Here is a 10,014-nt window from a genome sequence, read left to right on the forward strand (position 1 = left end):
AAATGTCTTCTACTGTGACGTTAACTTATCTCTGAGACGTGCTCTCCCGATGTTCAACGAAATTAAACTTCTGGTGAAAATTGTCGTTTAACCTAACGGTAGCTCAGTTATTGGGGCGGTAAACCTTCGAATTTTATAAGACGATGTCCATAGACTACTCAGAAGAACATTTTAAATTATTTATAACGCGAGTCGACAGTTCTCTCCTATGAGGACCAAATCAAAATTACAAAACTCCACCACAACCATCAAAAACAGGATGTATTGTGTTTTCCTTGCTGTTTACATTCACTTACATTTGCAATCGCTGTTCACACACACGTCACGTTCAAAAAGATATATTTCAGTTAAAGTGACCACACACTTTTAACTTTATTAGAAACTATGGTTTTTTTTTCATTTTCCTTCTGTCTAGCTATGATCCTTATTGTTTAAACTTTTGCAGTTTCATCATCTTACATAAATATGAAGTAAGTCTGCATCAGATGCTAACGTGAATTGTTTGTTCGCAAAGTACCTAAATGCATTTATCCCTTGTTGTCAGTTTTTCAGACTAAAACTAGTGTGAAGCTATGTGTAATACACCCCACAATCGAAACGACTGGTACAATCAGTTCTTGTTAACGCTGTTTTCGTAAGTCTGCAAAACTTTTAAAATATATTATCGTAAGTTTTTAATTTTTATTTGAGTTTTTTTTACATTGATTTTTTTGCGTTTTGTAGGTGCAAAACACAACATACAGAAATTAAAGGCGCCATTCAACGCATCCAAACGTAAAAACTGCTCCCAAAGCCGTCTAGATTTGAAGAGTTCACTAACAAAAGAAAGAAAGAAAAAAAAAAGAAAAGAAAATGGGGCTCCGCAACGGCCCTGTTGGCGCGTATCCAGGTCGGCTTCTCACTAACTTGAAAACGATATATAGTCCCCTGAGTAAATCAGGCATGAACGAACGTTCCTGGACGCTGAGCTATCTTATTTAACTTCTCATACCAGGAACGCCGGCAGGTGTGGCCGAGCGGTTCTAGGCGCTTCAGTTTGGAACCGCGCTACCTCTACGGTTGCAGGTTCGAATCCTGCCTCGGGCATGGATGTGTGTGATGTCCTTAGGTTCGTTAGGTTTAAGTAGTTCTAAGTTCTAGGGGACTGATGACCTCGGATGTTAAGTCCCATAGTGCTCAGAGCCATTTGAACCATACCCAGAACACCACCCCAGCTAGGGGAAGGGTCCGTAAATAACGAACACAAGTAATTGGAAAAACATGTTTTATATTTCATGCGTCGACGCAAAATCACATGTTGCTCTTGCATTATGTACCAGAAGTCCACGACGTTCTTGTCATCGGTGCGATACAGATAACATGTCGCTATCCCCTTTATCCAGTTCAAGGCGTTTGTCCTGGCGGTGGGACAGTACACATTCTCCGGTAACAGTAGGTCGTCAGCTTTGATCGTCGTGTGCGTTGTACACAGTAAAAGGGCCAGCATTTTCCTCGTTAGAAGCGAACAATCGATTGCCTTGCCACAAACCAAACGGTGCTCGTCGGAATCGACGACTGCGGAGTTAGGGCATATCGACCTGCCGACCATATGAGCTGAGTGCAGTCGTTGACGATTCAGGAATTTTCTCTTCACCACTACATATCACAACGCACGTATCTCAAGGAAAGTGTATCGCCGGGTATTTCTGTTATACCTCATTGCGAGATTGTTGCTGAAGGAAGCTTCAGTATACGTCTTTCGTTGTGGGCAGCCTGGTCTCCGGCAAACTATCCCGAACGTAACTGTAATTGATGAAGAAGTCCCGAAGATGTGCGAGCGGTGCCGTGATGTGGCCAACATTGACTGGTGGTCAGAGTGAATGGGGAGCCACTTCGTTGATTACAGACCCCATTAAGGTGACATGCTCGGTCGTCCCAATAGCGCTGCATCGTACTAAGAAATAACACACGCGCCCTGTTCTTCACGTTTACGAGACTGATGCCTCCTCCCCTCGGTAGCAGCGTCAAGGTATCTAGCGGATTTTGAAGAGGAGGTCAGCACTTACGAAATGTCCGAAGGCCGACTGTAGTCTTGACCCGATCGTGGTGGGCTACGGCAGTATGTGTGCCACGTGACTTATTTTTGGTGTCAAAGAGACGCTGACATAATGTGCGCTCTGGAACATATACTGAATGCGGCGCGCAGTGCGTGTTTTTCTACAATTACGGGAATCTGTCGATAATGAGAATTAATGAGTTTTAAGCTCTAATTACACAAAAATAACAGATTTTTGTGAGAATACTGACCGCAAATGGTATTTAAATGTTATAATCAGCCGGCCGAAGTGGCCGTGCGGTTAAAGGCGCTGCAGTCTGGAACCGCAAGACCGCTACGGTCGCAGGTTCGAATCCTGCCTCGGGCATGGATGTTTGTGATGTCCTTAGGTTAGTTAGGTTTAACTAGTTCTAAGTTCTAGGGGACTAATGACCTCAGCAGTTGAGTCCCATAGTGCTCAGAGCCATTTTTTGTTATAATCATCAGAATAACAACATTCTGAACATAGGAAAATAGCCTAATCTTTTGTTTCATTATAAAATTATTTTTTCCTTATTTTTGTGTCTTCACGACATAATACTTTGGCGATCCATCTGGCCGTCACATTCAGGTGCGATTGCTGAGTACACAATCTGGATGAACATTAGAAACGGCGGCCCCTTCATACCCCGGGCACAGGCCACTGTGCCTGCGCTAGAAGCGAGAGAGTTGAGCCCTGTGAAACGATTAATTGCAGCGCCGCCGGCAGTAGAAACTGGCGGAAGTGATAAATCACAAATTAAGATGTAGCAGGTCGAAAACTAGACCATTGCTGTTTTATATCAAATAAAATGGGGTTTGTACCTTGCTAAAGGAAAACCTTTATCTGTATTAACAGTGTCATCAGATAGTCGTATTACAATTGATTCCTTGAATACATAATCTCAGTAACGAGAAGCCGGAGCAATAATTTGCGTCTCTCTAAACGGCATGTTATGCCCTTCATTGAGACAATGTTTGGCGACGGCAGATTTTTCGGGCTGAGACAAACATATGTGTCGCTGATGTTCCACACATCGGTGACGAACAGTGCGAAAAGTCTGTCCAAAATAGGCCTTTCCACAATGACAGGGAATTTTATAAACTACACGCTTTCTCAATCCCAAATCATCTAACAGATCCAAATAGGGCTCTAGTCTTGTCCAAAGGCAAAAGAACACTTTCAATATCATATTTCTTGAGAATTCTAGAAATTTTTGAAGACATACTTCCAGCAAAGAGTAGAAAAGCAACTGATTTACTAGTGTCTGGCGCTCGTTCGCTTGATGGTCCAAACTGAAAAGCACGATTAATTTGATGAACTTGAAGATAGCCTTAAGATGATCCAGTTCCTGGTTCACATTTTCTGAATAGAAATGACATAAGCGCTCTTGGCTAATATACGTATAACTCCCATGTGCTGACGTGGTGGATGACAACTCGTAGAATGAAGATAGTGGTCCAGGGTATAAAGGAGCCGCCGTTTCTGATGTTCATTCATTTCCGGCGTGATTCTGTACTCACCGATCGCATCTGAAGATGACGACCAGATGGTTCGCAGAAATATCGTGTAGTGAAGATGATCATATCCGACAGCATATTCGTGAAGAGCATAAACATGTAAGACGCCGGGAAACTACAGAATCACATCCGTCATTTAATGTTACTGAAAATAACTCCTGTATACTTTCTGTTTACTTAAGTACATATTCTGGTAATTGCAGCATAAAGCCCCTCAGAGGTTCAGCATTCGTTTGCTGAGTAGGACATGGCAACCCAGGGGTTCCTGAGCTGGGGACTGGTAAGTGCCGCCAGCCCCCTGTGACTGTAAGCTCTGGACATGCTTCAGCGAATACTTCGTGGCGCAGCGGTGGAATATCGTGTGTTTTGGAGAAAGGGGGTCTTGTCTTCACCACATGGACTGCGAGGAAGGTATGCACCTCTATAAAAAAAACCTCTACCTCAAGGAATGCTATGTGCTGATGAGGTGATTGGTTGTTGACGTAAAACAGTCTCTAGTGGCAACCTTTGGGACACCCGCTGCCCCCAGTTGCACAAGGCTTGCTCAGGCATGCAGGGCTCTGCCTGGGTCGACAGTTGTTTCCCTAGTGTCTCGTTCCCTATGGAATGGTCTCATCAAACTAGTACTCCTGGTGGGATGGATGTACCATCAAGTAGTACCTACACCCACTCATCAAAGAGAGCTCGGTAGGCCAGTCTGTCTGAAAAGAAGTCTCAGAATCAGAGTAACAGGGCAATAGTGTGCCATAATACTTTCATTGTAATAACGTGAACAGGTGGAACCTTTGAGATGGCATCCCCTTTCTATATTCACAAGGAATTGGAAGGTATTGCTAGGTCTCTAAAAAGTGTGAAACGACTTCTCAATGGGACACTACTAGTTGAAACTACTAACTCAACCGAATTATCTAAGCTCCTGGGATGTAAGGCCTTAGGTGACCAACCAGTTTAGTCTGAGTTGCGTAACACTCTTAACTTTAGTAAGGGTGTGAGTACCTGCTCCGACATAATGGAGATGGACCCCACGGAGTTAAGTGAAGAATGGAAAAATATGGGTTTCACGGAAGTGCAGAACTATTTGAGGAGAGTCAATGGCACATTGGAAAAACCGGCAATATTTATTCTAACGTTTAGTCCTCCTCGCCGCGTCTTGGTGGACTGGCCAGAAGACATGGCTTAGGTTTTAGCTGAACACTTCTTTACTGTTACTACATCATCCAGACAAGCTCCTGTTTAATAGGACTGCAGAGATAATGAGGAAGTCTATAACCTTCTGTTCTCCATGTTGGAACTGGAATCAGCTTTGTCTGTAGCCAGATACACTGCTCCAAGACCTGATGAGTTCCATTCTGCCATGCTTCGTCACTTGTGCCCTGAATCGAAAGGACAGCTCCTCTCTTGTTTCAAACCGATCTTGTTTGATGGACAGTATCTCATTACTTTGAAGGAGGCAATATTAATTCTGTTCTGAAAACCAGGCAAGGACTGTAGCGCCCCTAGCTGTTGATGGAGTATAGACCTTACCAGTCATATGGGTAAGACTCTTGAATCCATGGTCAACTGCCACATTGTCTGGATGCTCGAATCCCAAGGTCACCTGAGCCACCCCCAGTGCGGTTTCTGGCGCAACCGTTTCACCCTTGACAACTAAATTCTACTGGAGACGGCGATACAGGAGTCCTTCTTATGCTGGAACCACTTGGTTTCTGTGTTTTTTGACCTCGAAAGAGCATATGAAACTACCTGGAGATACAACATCCTTTGCCAGTTTCATGAATGGAGACTACGTAGACGCCTGTCACTTCTTATCTAATCCTTCCTCGGGGACTGGCGTTTTCGATATCGCGTTGGCGATACCTTGTCCATCTGCTATTTTCAAGAGTTTGGGGTACCCCAAGGCAGTGTCCTCAGTACCACATTGTCTGCCATCGCTATCAATACCCCTTCCTACACAGTCAGGAGCCCTGACAATCTCTCATTGCTTGTGGATGACTTTGCAATCTTCTACTCTTCCTCCGGTCTTATAACAGTGGTGAGGCAACTACAGCTGACCATTAGGATGCTGGAAACCCAGACCGCAACAACTGGTTTATCGGTTCTCACCCCTAGAAAACTACAACCGTCAATTTTAACCGTGATCATCGAAGTTTTAACCCATCAGTGCTCACAGTGGCGGACCATATTTTACGTTTTCAAGAAAATCTGCGCTTTTTGGTTTATTACATGAATCGGAATTAACTTGGCTCCCACACCTGAAAGACCTGATAACAAAGGCCTTCCAGTCACTGAATATTTTGAAATGCCTTAGTGGAAAAATATGGGGAGCTGACAGGTCCACCATCCTGCAGTTTTATAGGGCATTTGATCGATTATGTTTAGATTATGGCAGCGTGGTCTACAGATCAGCCCGTCCTTCCTACCTGAGGATATTGGATGCTGATTGTCTGTTCCAACTTGCTTAATGCACTGTAAGCGCCTCACTAAATGTATCCAGTAGAACAGCTGATTCAGTGGCTCTAACAGCATGTCAAGGGGGTGATCTTTTGCTGGGTGCCTGGCCACATCGCGATACAGGGCAGCGGCATGGCCAACAAAGCCATCAAGGAAGCATGTTGGGATGGTGCTGTCCATCAATGTCCCATCACATTGCATGCCATCATCTCATTTTCTGACAGATGAATCATGCATCAGTGGGAGACTGAATGGTTGCAGGTGACAGAAAACAAACTGTGGTCGCTGAAATGGACCACACAGACATGGCGAATTTAGTGTCAACCTCACTGCTGGAAGGAGGTTCTGCTTACCAGACTGCACATCAGACACAGCCCTTTAACACATGGCTTCCTCCTCTGGCGGGAGGATCCACCACTCTGTGAAGTTCATGGCATGCCACTTTCAGTTCAGCATATTGTGCAACCTGTGTCCTATATACTGATATTAGAGCAGCCCTCAGTCTAGATGGAGATCTGCCCACCATCCTCATACTAATTCCAGGTTTACAAGGATGGTGAAATTTTGTGAACCGTCAGGCCTCATTCCTAAATTGGTGAGAAAGGGAGGCAGATTTTAATACATTATAAACTGCTCCATGTGTGGGGACAGTCTTCATCCCCACCCATGAGATTAGGGCGCTGATGACCATGATGTCGATAGCCCCTCACCTAAAATCATCATCATCATTCAGCAAAAATTATCTACACTGACACTTCTAACTTCAGTTCGTTAAGTATTTAAATTGTTTAGTTCATATTCTGGTATAGTAATGTACTTTCATATACAGCACACACATACACACTAAAAGGCATATATGTATAAAATACAAATATAAATAATACCAAGTCAGAATGTCTACAAAACTTTGAAACTTATACTGCTTCTAACATTATCAAGTGCTGTGTTCTGTAACTCTATTTAGATGGTCTCTGAAGAAGATTTTCTTCTGTTTCACAGGCATTTTGCATTAAAGAAGTTCTGTATCTAGGGTGACTAATTTTGTCTTTAGCTTTAACCTATTATTTTGTCTTTATCTTTCATTGGCAACCCCATTAAACTGTGAACACTTTCTCTAGTGTACTAAAGGTTTAATAGCACTACTATCAATGTATATACAAGATAAACACAATGTTTGTACTACCACTGTAGACAACATAGGTCATTAAAGTTTCATGGTCACTGCAAATTTTTCTTTAGATCTTTATGAAGACAAGTGCATTTTAGTCGCCACTTCTTGTCTTTCTTCTGTGGCAGAGAGGGTTTTGGATGAGATTCCAACAAAACTTAATCACCAATCTGTTATTTTTGTACTTTTCCTAGATTTTGGTCATATTTGTTCATTGCCAAATGTGCCTGGTATGCTAATGAGGGGAAAGTTGTTTCTATTTTCTCTTTCCACAATACCTCTCCTTGGCAGACATGGAATAGGTTTAATCCACTCTTTGTTTTCTTGCTTTCTGAACATTAACTGCACAGGTGTAAAAGTGGTAGAAGTTTGAGGCAAGTTATTTGCAATTTTCTCGAAAGGTTCCATGTATTCTTCACATTTTACCTTGTTATTTGGTATGTCTGTTCTTATAAACCTGTTAAATTCCCAAAATGTGCATTCAATAGGATTTCCCTCTGGGTAGAAACGGGATGTCAATATCTGTTTAAAGTTTTGTTCTTGTAAAAAGGATGTCCATTTATAACTCGTAAAATTTGCAGTGATGTCAGAAAGCATAGCTCATAGTTTACCTGCTTTCGGTACATAATAATTCGCAATTTGTTTTATAATAGGAACCGAAGTGGTCACCTTGGTTGCATATCGTTTCATGTGTTTTGTATGTACATCCAGTAATGCTCCCATATATGTTACGCCACCACGTGATCTGGAACAAGGCCCAGCGACTGCCATTGCTTCATGTGGTTTACGTGGTAGTATCGCATGTAATTGAGTCTGGCAGCACACATTTATGGGTTTTGCTTTCTGAAAAGTTGAAAATGATCTCAACAGCTCATATATGTACCGCTTCATGTTAGGAAAATGGCAGCAGAGTTTTAATTTTTGAGTGCACTTGTTTATTCCATAGTGTCCCCAAACGTAATGAGTATACCAGACTAATGGTTCTTAGTAGTCTAAGGGAATGCACACATACCACTCATCTCTCTGTATGTTTCAATGGTAAAATATACCGACGTTATACAGGGTGCAATGTTGGTAAGTTTCGTTTTCAGGATCTTGTTCTAGTGATTCTCTGATTGGTGCCCACCTAGGGGCTGTGTATTGTAGATCTTGTATATTACGATACATGTTTAAGTATGATTACCTATAGGTAGGCTCTTTGATTAGCCATACTTTAAATTCAGTAGTCAGCTAGACTACTTCTAAGTAATCATGTAAAGCTTGTAGAAGGCGAGATAACGCATCAGCCGCAATGTTTCCCTTAGCGCTGGTAAGCATTATTTCCAAGTGATAATCTTGTAATATTAGTCACAAGTGTGCTAAGCACTGATGTAACAATTTGCAACTCGTTAGGAAACTTAAAACTTGAATATTGCAGAAAAACTTCACTTTGTTGTGGATGCAATAATTAAATTTCTGTAATGACCAAATACGTATGAGGCTTCAACTTCTGTGGCAGAATACGATCTTCTGCATCCAGAGGGTGTTCTTTTAGCAAATTCTATTACTATAACTTCTATGTTACTATAGGGTGAGGCAAATAAAAGTGGTCCATAGTTCCATGGTACAAAGAAACACAGAAGAGGAAAGGAAATACAGTATTAACTTGACTGTAGCAGATGTGACTACCATTCAACTCTTGCCACTTTTGGGCACTAGTCAGCAAGTTGCTGGAGGCAGATTGAAGCTGGACTGCTGGAATAGCTGCAGTCTCATCCGAAATCTTCTGCTGCAGCTTGAAGACTAGAGGGCTATTGCAGTACACCTTAGACGTGAGCATTCCACACACAGAGGATTCACACACTGACAGATCAGGTGAACTGGCTGGCCAGCTAGGGCTGCGACCAGATTGGCCTCTGCTTAAAACTATGTCAGGCATGAAGATTATATATATATATATATATATATATATATATATATATATATATATGCTCCAAGGTTCGACCAGCTGTATGGACAATTGTTCCAACCTGTTGGAGGTAACTATAGGTCTTTTCCTCCTACATTAATGTTTCTACAAATGGTTTCAAAATGTTGGAAATGTAACGCGCCGAAGTCAGCATCTGATGAAAGGAGATGGGACCAATAATGTGTCGTGCAAATACTGCACAGCAAACCCCAACCCTCTGATCGTGCAATGGTGTTTTGTGGAAGTTATGCTGATTCTCTTCTGCCCAGAATCTATGGTCCTGTGAGTTGACATAATCACTCAGGTAAAACTGGTCTTCATCAGACATAAAGAACAGATCCAAGTCCAAGCCATTCATTGTTATCTCAGTGAACAGCCACTCACAATACTGGAGGTGACAAGGAGCATCTGCTGGTTTTAATTCATGAACAACAGGCGCAGTTGGGATGCACGTGCAAGTCCAGGTGGAGTATTCGTCCACATGATCGACATGATATGCCAGTCTCTTGTGACAGGTGTCAGGTTGATTTTCCAATACTCTGAAGCGTTTTATGGTAAACTGCAGGCACATTTTCTGTTGTGCAGGCACGTTTCTGAATGTTTTTTGACTTGTTGACTTGTTCAAAATAGGTCCTGTATGACGCCATTTTCGGACTAAGGGTTGCATGGCACTATTTGCTGGCACTTGGACATAATTAAACTTCTCAGCAAACAACTCACCATACCGTTTCCACACTTTGTTCTCATGTGACTTTCCAGAACGAACACTGCAGCTCCACTGTGAGTATTACGTGCCCTTTGCACCGCTCCACTCACGCTGATACAGGCCACACTACGTTCTGAACCAGTGTGGATCACGTGATGGACGTGCGG

This window comes from Schistocerca nitens, chromosome 4, assembly GCF_023898315.1.
Source record: "Schistocerca nitens isolate TAMUIC-IGC-003100 chromosome 4, iqSchNite1.1, whole genome shotgun sequence".
Taxonomy (NCBI): Eukaryota; Metazoa; Arthropoda; class Insecta; order Orthoptera; family Acrididae; genus Schistocerca; species Schistocerca nitens.